General features: G+C 45.3%; 1 protein-coding gene across 3 annotated transcripts in view; it reads left to right on the plus strand.

Annotated features, from left to right (window-relative positions):
- The window catches only part of prlh2r (prolactin releasing hormone 2 receptor), a 122867-nt gene that overhangs the window by 54876 nt on the left and 51728 nt on the right, over nt 1–16263 (plus strand). The window contains exon 3 of one of the 3 annotated variants that reach the window (XR_009644962.1): nt 3401–3486. The exons of the other annotated variants lie outside the window; for them this stretch is intronic. The gene's annotated coding sequence lies outside the window, so the exon portion shown is untranslated. Of the gene's footprint in view, nt 1–3400; nt 3487–16263 lie in introns of those variants that run through there. 3 annotated transcript variants of the gene reach the window in all.

Raw genomic sequence — 16263 nt, forward strand, 5'->3', positions numbered from 1 at the left:
GGTGCTGGTCTCTTGTATGAACTCATTTAGAACAATGCCTTTTGCTGCAAGGTCCTTACTCTCTAGACATCCCCCCCGAAACACCTCTGCATTCCTCTCTTTCACATCAAATATTACTTTCCTTCATAATCACATCTTTAATATTTTATGAAGTCCCTTCACTGGAGTGTTACAAAATAAAATATAACCGCAAGCTACATGGGAAAATATTAGGTCAGATGATCAAGAGCTTGGTCAGCGACATAGATATTATGCAGTGTCTGAAAGGACTAAGTTGAGACGGAGATCCAGCAAGGGGGGATATTCCAGACATGGAATAGGACCAGGGCAACTGTGAAGGGCGAAGATGGAATGAGGTGAAGTTAAATTATGATCGCTTTTCAGGGCCGCCATAATTTTATTGAATAGAGGATAGGGTTTGAAAGATTTAGTCTTCTTCCTTGTTATGAACCCCTCTTAAACCCGAGGCGGTGAGGTGTTGTTTGATTTTCTTCTTATCGTCAACCCTGGCTGAGGTAGACTGAAGATGTTTCATCCAAATTTTGGTCTATGGATTTTTTTTTCTCAAATGAGCTCACTGCGAAATCCTTTAAAATTAAATCAAAAATGGGTTTTATGAAGAAAACATTGAAAATGCAGAGTAGTTACACTACTACTCCATGTGTACAAAGGAGCACTCAGGAAGTTAAGAAGACGGGAAAGGAGAAGAGGTAGATCCTAAGTGACAAGCTTTGGTCAATCCATTTGTGTTAAAATCAGTTCACATGTGTTTCTATTTCCAGTAGATCACTATCCAATGACAATTACTTCAGAAAGCAGGGCCCAGTAATTTTCTGAACCACTCTGTGCAGGACAGTTGCCTCTCCTGTCTTTTTTAAAATCTTTCTCGTCTAACCTTAAAAATATGCCCCGTAGTCTCGAAAAACGCACCCGGGGTAAACGATGTTGCCGTTCACCTCACTTATACCCTCACTATTTTATCAACCTTGAAAAGGTCACCCCTCACCTTCCTAGGGTCCAGTGGAAAAAATCCCAGCCTATCTAGCCTCTCCCTACAACTCAAACACTCCGTTCCTGGCAACATCCTGGTAATTCTTTTCTGAACCCTCACCAGCTTAATGGATTTTGTGTGGAATGAACTTCCAGAGGCAATGGAGGATGTGGGTACGGTTAGAACACTTAAAAGACATTTGGATTAGTAAAGGAATAAGAAATGTTTGGTGGAATGTGGTCCAAGTGCAGGCAGGTGGGACTAGTTTAGTTTGGGATTATGGTCGAAGGGCCTACTTCCATGCTGTGTGACTGTATGACTCTATGGGCATTTCATGTGTTGAGGTGTCAAAGGTCATTAATCTGTTAGTGGAACTTCCCATGACTTCCCCCATTCCCCCCCCTCCACCTCTGCTTCAGAGTTTCCATTTCATCGTGAACATAATCGGGGTGGGGGGGGCAGCGTTATGAGTGTCTGTGAGAGAGTGTGTGTATGTGTGTGAGTGTGAGTATGTGTGTGAGTGTAAAGGTGTATAAGTCTGTAAGAGGGTGCATGTGTGAGTGTGGGAGTGTATGTGTGAGCGTGTGTGAGAGGGTCTGCATGACTGTATGGGTCTGTAGGAGTGTGTGTGTACCTTTAGGGGGGAGAGAGAGAGAGAGAGAGAGGGAGAGAGACCATCCCCATGGGTACCGAACTTGACTATCAGCCTCTGTGCAGCCACTTTTCGTTGTTACTGAAGTCCACCTTGGAGGATGGTCACCTGAAGGTCCAAGGCCGAATGTCCTGGACCCTTGAAGTGTTCTCCAACTGGGAGGGAACACTCCTGTCTGGTGATTGTTGTGCGGTGTCCATTCATCCGTTGCTGTAGCCTCTGCTCGGTTTCACCAATGTACCATGCCTCAGGGCATCCTTGCCTGCAGTGTATGAGATAGACAATGTTGGCTCAGTCATATGATTAACTGTCACATACATGGTGGGAGGTGTCCCCATACGTAATGGTGATACCCCGTGTTGACACTCTGACACGTCTTGCAGTGTCTACCGTGAAAGGGTTGTATGAAGTTGTCCTGAAAGCCGGGCAGTTTGCTACAGACAATGATCTGTTTGAGGTTTGGTGGTTGTTTAAAGGTGAGAAATGGAGATGTGGGGAAAGTCTTGGCGGGGAGCTCATCTTCATCGATAATGTGTTTCAGGTTGTGAAGAACATGACGTAGTTTTTCAGCTCCTGGGAAGTACTGGACAACGAAGGGTACCCTGTTGGTTGTAGTACATGTCTGTTTCCTGAGGAGGTCATTACGGTTTCTCACATCAGAACTGGCGGTCGATGAGTTGAACATCATGCCCTGTTCTTATGAGGGCATCCAGGTGTCCATCACATGCCTCCTGGGCTTGTCCATAGGGGATGACTGTTTTAATATGTTTTGGGTGGAAGCTGGAGAAGTGTAGCATTGTGAGGTTGTCTGTGGGTTTGCGGTAGAGTGTGGTGCTGAGGTGCTGATCCTTAATGGAGATGCATGTGTCCAAGAATGAGACAGATAGTAGAGAGTAGTCCAGTTTAATGATGGGATGAAACCTGTTGATGTCACTGTGTAGTTTTATCTGTGACTCCTCGACATGGGTCCAGAGGAAGAAAATGTTGTCAACATACCTGGTGTATAATGTTGGTTGGAGGTCCTGCGTAGAGAAAAATTCTTGCTTGAACCTGTGCATGAAAATGTTGGCACATCGGAGTGCAAATTTGGTCCCCATGGCTGTTGTGTGTAGCTAGATGAAGAACTTGTTGTCAAAGGTGAAGACGTTGTGATCGAGGATAAAGCAGATGAGTTGTAGACTGGTGCTTGGAGATTAGCAGTTGTTGGTGTTGAGTACTGAGGCTGTTGCCATGATGCTGTCATTGTGGGGGATGCTGGTGAAGTGTCCATTGTGAAGAGGAATGTTCCTGGTTTGACAGGTCGTGGCTGCTGAGTTTCTGTAAAAAATCTGTTGTGACAGAAGCCAGGGGGGTCCCCTGTACAATGGGTTTCAAGTTGCCTTCAACATCAGGAGACAGACACAAGCTGCAACCAATAGGGTACCCTTTGTTGTCTAGTACTTCCCAGGAGCTGAAAATCTACGCCATGTTTTTCGCAGCCTGCACCACATTAATGATGAGGATGAGCACCTCGCCAACACCTATCCCACACCTCCATTTCTCGCCTTTAAACAACCGCCAAACCTCCAACAGATCATTGTTCATAGCAAACTGCCCGGCTTTCAGGACAACTCCATACAGCCCTGTCACGGTAGGTGCTGCAAGACGTGTCAGAGTGTGGACATAGATACCATTATTACGCGTGGGGACACCTCCCAGCATGTACGTGGCAGGTACTCATGCGACTCAGCCTACGTTGTCTATCTCATACACTGCAGGCAAGGATGCCCTGAGGCATGGTACATTGGCGAGACCAAGCAGAGGCTACGGCAATGGATGAGTGGGCCCCGCACAACAATCAACAGACAGGAGGGTTCCCTCCCAGTTGGTGAACACTTCAGCGGTCCAGTACATTCGACCTCAGACCTTCGGGTGACCATCCTCCAAGGTGGACTTCGGGCCAGGCAACAATGAAAAGTAGTCGAGAAGAGGCTGATAGCCAAGTTTGGTAACCATGGGGATGGCCTCAACCGGTACCTTAGGTTCATGTCACACTACAGGTGACTCCATTGCACTATACACACAGATAGACAGGCACAGTCACATAGACACTCCTACACACACACACACACTCCTATAGACCCACTCACTCGCAGACCCTCTCGAATATGCTGATACATACACTCCCACACTCACACATGCACCCTCTCACAGATTTATACCCCTTTACACTCATACTCACGCACATAACTCACTCTCTCACGGGCACTCAATCCCTATCCCCACCCCCAAACCCCCCATACACGCACATCCACATGCACACATACACATATAAGTTTGGGGGGTGAATTTGAACTTGCAGAATTACATTCTACTTTGCTCAAAAACTGCATGAATCCATGTAAGATTCTGTAAATCCATTTCTTAGATTAGAATCAGTCTGACCATTGTGGCACAGACAGTCTCTTACAGGATAGCTCACACCTTCAATACATTATCTGGGCTGACATGACACCAATTGTTAAAATTCACTTGAGAATGTAACATTTTATTGTTCTGCGATTTATATATATAAGAACTGAACGCAACATGGTCATTCTAAAAGATGAGAGACTTAACAAACAATCCAGGTCTTTTTCAATATATAATTTCATCACACTGTAAAGCTTTGCTATAAGTTCTATGTCTTACGATCTTATACTCCACAACCACCTGATGAAGGAGCGTCGCTCTGAAAGCTAGTGCTTCCAAATAAACCTTTTGGACTATAGCCTGGTGTTGTGTGATTTTTAACTTTGCACACCTCAGTCCAACACCAGCATCTCCAAATCATGCCTTCCACCAACACCCTCATCCGCCTGGCTGAACTGGTCCTCACCCTCAACAACGTCTCCTTCCACTCCTCCCACTTCCTCCAAACCAAAGGGGTAGCCATGGGTGCCTGCATAGGACCCAGCTATGCCTACCTGTTTGTCGGATATGTGGAACAGTCCATCTTCCGCAGTTACACCGGCACCACCCCCTACCTGTTCCTCCGCTACATTAATGACTGTATCAGCACCATCTCATGCTCCCACGAGGAGGTTGAACAGTTCATAAACTTTACCAACAGCTTCCATCCCGACCTCAAATTCACTTGTACCATCTCGGCAATGTCCTTCCCTTCCTGGACCTCTCCATCACCTTATCTGGCAATCAACTAAGCACAGACATATACTACAAGCACACCAACTCCCACAGCTACCTAGACTACACCTTCTCCCACCCTACCTCCTGTAAAAATGCCATCCCTTATTCCCAATTCCTCGACTTTGGCCGCATCTGTTCCCAGGATGACCAATTCCACCTCAGAAAGTCCCAGATGGCCTCCTTCTTCCACGATCGCAACTTCCCTTCCCACGTGGTTGATGATGCCCTCCAGCGCATCTCCTCCACTTCATGCACCACCAACCTTGATCCCCAGCCCTCCCAATGCAACAAGGACAGAACCTCCCTGGTCCTCACCTTCCACCCCACCAAACTCCGCATACATCACATCATCCTCCACCACTTCTGCTACCTCCAAATGGACCTCACCACCAGAGATATATTTCCCTCCCTACCTCTATCAGCGTTCCAAAAAGACCATTCTCTCCGTGACTCCCTCGTCAGGTCCACACTCCCCCCCACCAGCCCACACCCCACTCCTGGCACCGTTCCCTACCACCACAGGAAGTGCAAAACCTGTGCCCACACCACTCCCCTCACCTCCTTCCAAGACTCCAAGGGATCCTTCCACATCCGTCAGAAATTTACCTGTACCTCGAACAATGTCATCTACTGCATCCGTTGCACCTGATGTGGTCTCCTCTACATCAGGGAGACAGGACGCCTTCTTGCAGATCATTTCAGAGAATATCTCTGGGACACCCGCACCCACCAACCCCACCCTCCCCGTCGCTGAACACTTCAACTCCTCCTCCCACTCCACCAAGGACATGCAGGCCCTGGGCGTCCTCCACTGCAAATCATTACCACCCGACGTCTGGAGGAGGAACACCTCAAATTCCGCTTTGGGACCCTGCAATCACACGGGATACATGTGGATTTCAACAGCTTCCTCATTTCCCCTCCCCCCAACATTATCCCAGTCCCAAGCCTCCAAGTCGGCACTGTCCTCCAGACCTGTCCATCTCTCCCCTCTCTGACCTATCACCTTCTCCCTCACCTTCACACCTATTGCTTTCCCAGCTACCTCACCCAACCCCACTCCCCTCCCATTTATCTCTCAGCCCAGACCCACAAGCCTCATTCCTGATGAAGAGCTTAAGCCCGAAACATAGATTCTTCTGCTCCTTGGATGCTGCCTGACTTGCTGTGCTTTTCCAGCACCACACTCTCGACTCTGATCTCCAGCATCTGCAGTCCTCACTTTCTCCTAGCTTATCTCCAAGCCCTTTGTATTAGTTTTAGCTGGAAGGTCTGTACAATACAGAGGGTTCAGAAGCTTTCTGGAAATATGATCCTGGGCCCTGGCCATTCTTTGCATTCAGCAAGGTCGCTCATTTTTAACCAATTCATATTTAAACCTGAAAACAATAGTGTTTCCTTTGGGATTTTCTCCATGCCTTATTGGCTATGACACAAGAGAAACACGGTCACTAATGGTAGTTCAATTAAAATTGGGTTTGGATCCCTTTTTGCCCTAGTTATTTAGCAAACATTTGGTAAGGTTTAGCAATATACGGCCATAAGGAACAGGAGTAGACCGTTCAATCCTTCGCGCCTGCTCTGTCACTCATCAGGATCATAGCTGACCTGATCTTCCTCCTGTCCACTTTCTTGAGTTTTCTATAACCCTCGAATCCCCGTCTGATCAAGAATCTATCTCAGCCTTAAGTATACACAAGGACTCTGCCCCCACACAGCTCCATGTGGCAAGGAGTTCCAACGACTCACAACCCCCCTGAGAGAAGAAATTCCTCCTCATCTCAGTCTTAATTTGGCACCTCTTCATTCTGAGACTATGCCCGCTGGTCCTAGACTCTCCCATGAGGGGGAAACCTCCTCTCAGCATTTACCCTGTCAAAGCCTCTTACGAATATTTCAATAAATGAGCTGCCGCAGGCAGTCATGGACACTGGGACATTTACAGCATTCAAAAGGTACCTGGATGGGAATATGAATAGGAAGGGTTTAGTGGGATATGGGCCAAATGCTAACAAATGGGACTAGATTAATCTGGTCGGCGTGGATGAGTTGCACTGAAAGGTCTGTTTCCATGCTGTATATCTCTATGACTTTACGTTATATGTTTCAATGAGATCACCTCTCATTTTTCTCAACTTCAGTGGGTAGGTTCTCAGCCTGTTTAGCCTTTGCTCGTGAGAGAAACATCCTACACTGGGAATCATCCCAGTGAATCTTCACTGAACTGCTTCCAATGAAATGATATCTTTTCTTAAATAAGGGGACCAGAGCTATTATTCACAGTCCTCCAGATGTGGCCTCACTAATGCCTTTCCATTTGCATAAGACTTCTCTATTCTTATACTCCAACCCCCTTGAAGTATGGGTCAACATTCCCTCAGCCTTCCTGATTACCCGCTGTATTGTGTGCTCATTTTCTGCGTACCTCTAAATCCCTTTGTGTTGCAGCTTTCTGCAGTTTTTTTCCCAAATATCTCCTACTTGGCCTTGTTGTTTTGTATGTCTCGGTGAAGCACCTTGGCTTATTTGTCTTGGTATTTTTTTTGGTGTGTGTTTGCCTTGCAAATGCAGGTTTTGATGGTTTATAATTGTCAGACGAGTGTTCCTGACAAAATTGAGAACATTAAATTGAGTTTCCACTTCACTGTTATGTAATTTTTTTTAAGATTCAGAGTGCCAGTGCTCTTTACAGTCAATCACATTGGGTTTGAACTCTTTGTGCAAATTGTTTATTTATAAGATATTTATAAATCAAATAAACAATTGGCTTACTCACTGAATAGATGACAGTCATTTAAAATTCCTGCTCTATCAGGACTGTGTGCTCTCAGAGTGTTTATTCTCCCTGTCCTTAACTGTGCTGAGTACAGATTGGTACCAGGTTTCATATTGGAGAGGCACTCAAACAAAATCAGCACCTCTCCAGAACGGAATTATCGCTGAAGTGATGTAAGAAAAATGTTTCAATTTAACTTTGAGTTTCTTTCATTAATCATAAGCATTCTTGAAGGACTCATTTTTCTCTTCTCATTTCACCCACTTTTCCCTGCGCAGAAATTTAAATATTCTTTTCCTCATTTCCAGGCCCTGAAGTCATTCACAGTCCTTGGTGTTTTCGGAATTGATACAATTCAATTTTCATGCTAGCTCAGTAGCTCAGTGATTAGCACTGCTGCCTCACAGCACCAGGGACCGAGGTCTGATTCCAGCCTCTGGTAACTCCGTGGGATTTGCACCTTCTCCTTATGTCTGCGTGGGTTTCCTCTGGGTGCTCTTCTTTCCTCCCACAGTCCAAAGGTGTGCAGGTTGGGTGGATTGGCTATGGAAAATGCAGGGCCAAACTGGGGACTGCAGATGCTGGCGATTAGAGTCGAGGGTGTAAAGCACGGCAGGTCAGGTAGCATCCGAGGAGTAGGAGAATTGACGTTTCGGGCAAAAGCCCTTCATCAGGGATGAGGCTGGGACCCTTGGGGGTGGAGAGATAAATGGGGGATGGGGATTTGGAGCTGAGAGTGCAATAGGTGGATGGAGGAGTGGTGGTAAGGGTGATAGGCCAGAGAGGAGGGTGGAGCAGGTAGATGAGAAGGAAGATGGACAGATGGGATGGGTCATGAGGATGGTGCTGAGCTGGACGGTTGGAACTGGGATGCAGGGTTACAGATATTGGGACAGGCAGGTGTGTGGTCTGTATAGGATGCTCTTCGGAGTGTCAGTGTGGACCTGATGGGCTGAATGGCATTCTTGCACGCAGTAGGGAATGTATGATGATTCAAGTTTGGAACACAAAAGGAGGAGGCCATACAGCTCCTCTTCCCCAGGATTCTCAGCCATTCAGTTAGATTGTGACTGATTTGGATCTTAGCTCCATCCACTGCCTTGGCTGTGCAGTCCTTAGTACAAATACAGGCCAAACAATCTTGATTTTGATGTTTTCGCTTGACTTTACTCCCTCCCCCAGCCTCTATTGTGTTGACTGGAAGGAGAGAGCCTCAGATTTCCCCTCCTTGGGTCACCATAACAGTCCTGCAAAATTGGCCAGTCATCGGGAACATCCTTCCTGTATTTATCTTACCTAGTCCTGATAGAATTTTATAGGTTTCTATGAGATTCCCCCCTCATTCTTCTAAACCCCTGTGAAGCTAGTCCTGACCAGTCAAATACCTCCTTACATGTCAGTCCTGATTACCAATCAGCTCTCTATCCATGTCAGTGCACTACCCCCCCAATCCGATGCGCTTTACCTTCACATGCTAATCTTTTATGAGGGACCTTATGGAAAACCTTACAAAAGTCTAAGTTAACCATATCCACTTGCACCCCATTATCAACTCTATGAGTTAAACCTTTGAAAAGTTCCAGTTGATTTGTCAAGCATGAGTTGCCTTTTCTAAATCCACCCTGACTCCGTCAGATCCTGTATTGTTTTCCATAACTTAGCTATTAAATCTTTTATAATGGATTATAGCTAATTTTCCTTGTTAGTCATGGTTGAGCCACCTTTACTGTGTTTTGTGCGTCAGACAGAAATGAAAAATTCTTGCAGTAACTATTTAAACGTTTGCCATTGCCTATCCGCCATTATCCCTTTGAGTGACGCTCCCCAATTTATCGTAGCCAACTCACACCTCATACCATTATAGTTTCCTTTATTTAGACTCAGGACTTGATTGATGTGGTTTAGTTTTACAATGCTTTTACTATAACTGAGCCAACAACAGAAAATGGCACAGTGAAGTGTTTCCTTATCCAAACATTTTCATTAATCAAATTAAACATTGGACATGGAGAGGTAGCGACTGCGTTTCACCCCATTCCCATTACCACTCAGATAAAGTAACATTATATTTCCAAAATAAATCAGTTCTACAAGTACAACATAATTCTACAAGTTAATTCTTCATAACAATATCTCTAAAAATGATTGCTGGAGCGACTCACTCCATTTGAGACTTGCTGCGTTTGTCTCTTTGTGGGAGTGACACAAGTACTTTGCAGGAATTTACACTTCCACATTAATTGTTGGCACTCACAGTATTTCTGGGTTTGTCAGAACATCTGTTAATTGCCTTGTAATGTGATTCAGCTCATCATTTCCACTGGATATTTGTAATCATGCATTTAAAACTAAAGCTCTGGGACATCTATGTAAACCAGCCAATAATACTCTACGTTGACAAGAGGTGTAAGTTTGCAGCGCTTAACCTTTACTTCCAGGCATAGGTCAGACATAGGGTTTTAACAGAACAACAACTCACATTTATAAAACAGTTTTAAAACAGGAAAGTGTCTGAAAGAGCTTCATAGAAGTGAGTGTCAAAAAATACTTGACACTGAGCTACATAAAGAAACATAAAGTAAGGTCACTGAATGCCAAAGTTTTAAGAAGTACTTTAGAGTTGGACAAAGGCATAGAAAGTCAGAATGGTTTAGAAAGGGAATTATGGAGCTGAGACTCTTAGCCTAGAGTCAGCAGGAAGAACCTGTTTCCCTTGGCAGAGATTTCCACAGCAGGGGTCATAGATTCAAAACAGGTGGCAGAAGCATGAGAGGGAGCTTTTTTTAAAGCTTTTTTAACCTGGCAGATGCTGGGTGTCTGGCATTTGCTGCCTGTGTTGATGGTAGAGGCAGAGAACCTAAACTCTTTGAAAAAGTATCTGGGTCTGTACCTTAAAGGCTGCGTGGCCGTGTGCAGGAAGTTGAAATGAGAAAGTGCATCTGCATGTTTTTGGGTCGGTATGGACACGATGGGCCAAATGGCCCCCTTCTGTGCTGTATCAGTTCTATGGTTTCCATGGAGCTGAACCATGGTTACCGAAAGTGGAGTGATTAAAATGTGACGAGGAAATGTGACTGGTGATTATAACAGTGTTGTTTGTGGGAGCCTGCTGTATGCAAATTACCCGCCACATTCGCCAGATTACAACAGTGAGAAAATCTCTGAAAAGAAACCACATTGATTTGAAAAATTACTGCAACGGAAGTGTTGAAGTTAGAGGGTTACTGAGTTAAGGCTGGAGTGTGGGAGTAGCTAAGTAGCTCATTAGCGAGCTGGTACAGACACGATGGGTCGAATGGTCTTCTGTGCTGTAATACTCTATGTTTCTATGAGGTTATGAAAGGTGATATGCAAATGCAGGTCTCTCTTTCTTCTTTCATGATGCCATGATCTATATAGGTTTCTTGTTAACACCACTGCGGGGAGCACAACTTCAAAATCCAGTGGAGTGCCTTCTTTATAAATCTTTTGTTTTCATTTGGAGAAGAACTCTGATCAAATCTAATGTGTGAGCCACATTCAGTGCCTTTATTCAAACTGCATTTACAAGAAGTTACAATATACCCTATTACACCTGGGAGAGTGCACTGATTCTCAAACCCCACCAAGCCTGGAATCACCACAAAAGTTAATGATTTAATCAAAGTTAAAAATCACACAACACCAGGTCTTAGTCCAATGGCTTTATTTGGAAGTACCAGCTTTCGGAGCGCTGCTCCTTTGTCAGGTAGCTAGTCGGGCAGGATCATAAAACACAGAATTTCTAGCACAAGATCATAGTGCCATGCAACCGATACGATGTATTGAACAAACCTAGATTGCTGTTTAGTCTTTCATCTTTTAGAATAGTTTTGATTCATCATGATTTAATCAAAGCATCCAAACTCCTTGATTTACCTGTTTGGAATCACATTAACAGAAAGCCCTGAACAAGTTCCTGTACTTAACAGTTCCAACATTACAAATAGGTAAATTCTAATCACAAGTAAACAGCAATGATTTATCAACGTATGGCTCTAATTAAAACTCTCAAACCCCCCTCCCTTTTAAAAACCTCCACTCATACAGACACAGACAAAAACAAAACGTGGTTTTATGGGTTGGAGCCAGCAAAACTGAGAAACGGTTGAATCGTATTAGTTCATATGGTTCACTGAGATGATCCTTCTATTCCTCATGATTTTCTGTTCTTCAGTCGCTCAGTGGTGATATTATTGCTAGATTATTAATCCAGAAACTCAGCTAATGTTCTGAGGACCCAGGTTCAAATCTACCATAGCAAATGGTGGAATTTGAATTCAATTTAAAAAAAACAATCTGGAATTAAGGGTCTAATGATGAACATGAAGTCATTGTCAATTGTTGAAAAAACCCATTGGGTTCACTAATGCCCTTTAGGGAAGGAAACTGCCATCTTTACCTGGTCTAGCCTACATGTGACTCCAGACCCACAATAATGTGGTTGACTCTTAATTGCCCCTGGGTATTTAGAGCTGGGTAATAAATGTCTCGCCAGAGACACCAACATTTGTGCATGAATAAAGCAAAAAGCATCTCTTGTCTCCAGGTCCTAGTCAATTATTTGGAGGAGACACAGGGCTACTGGTACACTAACTACAAAGTCTCTTGATTATTGGTTAAAGGCTACAGCTTCCAACATCTAATCTAATCTAAAAAACATCTAACTAGTGGGAGAAAAAAAACTGGCTTTCTTCAGGCTTCAAATATTTTTACTGCACAGACAGAGAGCGCGAGAGACACAACACCTTACCAACCAGTACACTGGAGACTGTACCAATTATAGCCACCAGAAACCATTAGGTTGTCATTGAGCTGCTGATGACCTTTGGCATCTTTGACTGGTCACAATTGCACAAACCAATCAACTATTTGTTTCCTGCCAATTCTCACTCTGGATACACCACCTTCCAGGACCAGCCTCCCCACTAACCCCCAACAGTGCCACTGCCAGTGAGGTTGGGGGTGGTCGGGGTTTTCCATGGCCTCATCCTAGTGGCTATTCTTTCCTGTGACCCCGGACAAGTTGATTGTCCACTGGGAGAAAAGGATATGTCATTGTCAACTCCTGATTACCCAACAACGTTATAAGTAACATTGGCATCACGCAAGTGATCTTCTCCAACAAGAGCTAATAAAACCTAAGATTAGTCTAAAGTGGTTTTTGCAAGTTCTTCTGATGTCTGCGTACGTTTCCTCTGATTGCTCTGTTTCCTTCCACAGTCAAACGATGTGCACTTTAGGTGGGTTGGCCATGCTAAATTGCCCACTGTGTCCAGAGACATGAAGGCTGGGTGGATTACCAGCACGATCTGCAACTTCACAGCCCAGTATGTTCTCCACTCTACCATTACCCTGGTTCAATGGAGAGTACAGGATAGTGTGCAAGGAGCAGCACTAGGCATACCTAAAAATGAGGTATCAATCTGGTGAAGCTACTAAAGAGGACTACTTACATGCTAAAAAGCATAAGCAGAAAGTATAGACAGAGGTAAGTGATCCTGCAATCAATGGATCAGATATGGTTAGGTGGATTGGCCGTGCTGAATTGCCCTGTAGTGTCCAGGCATGTTCAGGGTAGGTGGATTACCTGTGGTAAATGCAAGTTTTGGAAATAGGGTGGAAGACTGGGTCTGGGAGCTATGCTCTTTGGAGAGATGTGTAGTTTCAATGGGTGGGATAGCCTCTTGCCATATTGTAGGGATTCTAGCCTTCTATAATTCTAACCAGTTTCCCTTATCGTTCAATGGTATCACTGACTTTCAATATCCTGAGGACCACCATTGACCCGAAATTGAACTGGACTAGCCATTTAAAAACTGTGAGATTGTGGAGTTTGAATTTTTAAAAAACATATTAAATTAAAAGTATCATGATGACCACGACCATTGTCAATTGTTGTAAAAACACATCTGGTTCACAAAAGGAGGAAGGGTGTCTGCTGTCCTTACCTGGTCTGGCTTACATGTAACTCTTGACTGCGCGCTCTGAAATAGCCCAGCTAGATGCCCAGCTATATCTAACCACTGAACAATCTCAAGAAAAGTATCACACCAGACAGGGCACCTGCCATTGTCCAGAGCACAGCAATGACAGTGGCAAACAGGGCTCTATCAACAAGAGAGAACAACATACATAACCTCATCCTTATCAAACTGCTGGCTCCACATGAATCTGTCCATGAAAGTATCAGTAAGAGGGACCAATGCACAGTCCTTGTGGAGACAGAATCCCACCTTCACATTGACAATGCACTCCATTGTGTTGTGTGACACAGATGCGTTTTTACAGGGGGCAGGTTGGGAGGAGGTGTAATCTGTACTGGTTGTCCTGGTTGGGTCCAAATTGTGTTGGTCTGAATGTAGGTACTGGTTGTCCTCCCATCCTTCCCCCTGTAAAAACGCCATCCCATATTCCCAATTCCTTCGCCTCCGCTGCATCTGCTCCCAGGAGGACCAATTTCACTACCGAACAGCCCAAATGGACTCCTTCTTAAAAGGCCACAATTTCCCCTCCGACGTGGTCGACGATGCTGTCCACCGCATCTCCATCACTTCCCGCACCTCCGCTCTTGAACCCCGCCCCTCCAATCACGACAAGGACAGAACCCCACTGGTTAACACCTTCCACCCCACCAACCTCCGGATACATTGTATCATCCTTCGTCATTTCTGCCACCTCCAAACAGACCCCACCACCAGGGATATATTTCCCTCCCCACCCCTATCAGCGCTCCAGAGAGACCACTCCCTCCACGACTCCCTCGTCAGGTCCACACCCCCCCACTAACCCAACCCGGCACCTTCCCCTGCAACCGCAAGAAGTGCAAAACCTGCGCCCACACCTCCCCCCCACCTCTCTCCAAGGCCCCAATGATCCTTCCATATCTGTCACAAATTCACCTGCACCTCCACACACATCACTTACTGTATCCGCTGCACCTGATGTGGTCTCCTCTACATTGGGGAGACAGGCCGCCTACTAGTGGAATGTTTCAGGGAACACCTCTGGGACACCCGCACCAACCAACCCAATTGCCCCAGCAATCTTCTTCCCGACCTCTCCGCCCCCACCCCCTCTCCGACCTATCACCCTCACCCTCATCTCCTTCCACCTATCGTATTCCCAGTGCCCCTCCCCCAAATTCCTCCCCCCTACCTTTTATCTCAGCTCGCTTGGCACACCAGCCTCATTCCTGAAGAAGGGCTTATGCCTGAAACGTCAATTCTCCTGCTCTGGCCTGCTGCGCTTTTCCAGCACCACACTTTTCAACTCTGGTCTCCAGCATCTGCAGTCCTCACTTTCTCCTAAATGATTGATGGGCCCCTTGCTGCAATATTTGTATAATTGATAATCATAGGTGAGGTGTCGGAAGATTGGAGGTTGGCTAATGTAGTGCCACTATTATAAAAAAAGGTGGTAAGAAAAAGCCAGAGAACTATAGACCAGTGAGCCTGACATCGGTGATGGGTAAGTTGTTGGACGGAATCCTGATGGACAGGACCTAAAGTATTTGGAAAGGCAAGGACTGAATAGGAATAGTTAACATGGCTTTGTGCATGGGAAGACATGTCTCACTAGCTTGACTGAGTTTTTCGAAGAAGTAGTGAAGAGGATGAGTGCAGAACGGTGGATGTGATCTATATGGACTTCAGTAAGGCATTCATCAAGATTTCGCATGGTAGACCGGTTAGCAAGGTTAGATCACATGGAATACAGGGAGAACTAACCATTTGGCTACACAACTGGCTCGAAGAAAGAAGACAGCGGATGATGGTAGACGGTTGCTTATCAGACTTGTGTGTGGTGTGCCACAAGGAACCAGTGCTGGGGCCAATGCTTTTCGTCATTTATATAAATGATCTGGATGTAAACATAGGCGGTATAGTTAGTACATTTCCAGATGACACCAAAATTGGAGGTGTAGTGCACAGTGAAGAAGGTCACCTCAGAGTACAATGGAACCTTGATTCCAGATGAAGGGATCCAGTCTGAAATGTCGATTTTCCTGCTCCTCAGATGCTGACTGACCTGCTGTGCTTTTCCAGCAATGCACTCTCAACTCTTGATCAGATTGGCATTGGGGCCAAGGAATGGCAGATGGAGTTTAATTTAGATAAATGTGAAGTGCTGCATTTTGGGAAAGACAAATCAGGGCAGGTCTTATACACTTAATGGTGGGGTCCTGGGGAGTGTTGCTGAACAAAGAGATCTTGGAGTGCAGGTTCATAGTTACTTGAAAACGGAGTCTCAGGCAGATAGCATAGTGAAGAAGGCGTTTGGTATGTTTTCTTTTATTTGTCAGAGTATTGAGCATAGGAGCGGGGAGGTCATGTTGAGGCTGTACAGGACATTGGTTAGGCCACTTTTGAAATACTTTTGCAATTCTGGTCTCCTTCCTATCAGAAGGATGTCGTGAAATTTGAAAGGGTTCAGAAAAGATTTACAAGGATATTGCCAGGGTTGGAGGATTTGAGCTGTAGGGAGAGGCTGAACAGGCTGGGGTTGTTTTCCCTGGCGCGTCGGAGGCTGAGGGGTGATCTTAGAGAGATTTATAAAATCATGAGGGGCATGGATAGGGTAAATAGACAAAGTCTTTTCCCTGCGGTGGGGGAGTCCAGAACTATAGGGCATAGGTTTAGGGTGAGAGGGGAAAAA

Source organism: Hemiscyllium ocellatum, chromosome 8 (assembly GCF_020745735.1).
Source record: "Hemiscyllium ocellatum isolate sHemOce1 chromosome 8, sHemOce1.pat.X.cur, whole genome shotgun sequence".
NCBI lineage: Eukaryota > Metazoa > Chordata > Chondrichthyes > Orectolobiformes > Hemiscylliidae > Hemiscyllium > Hemiscyllium ocellatum.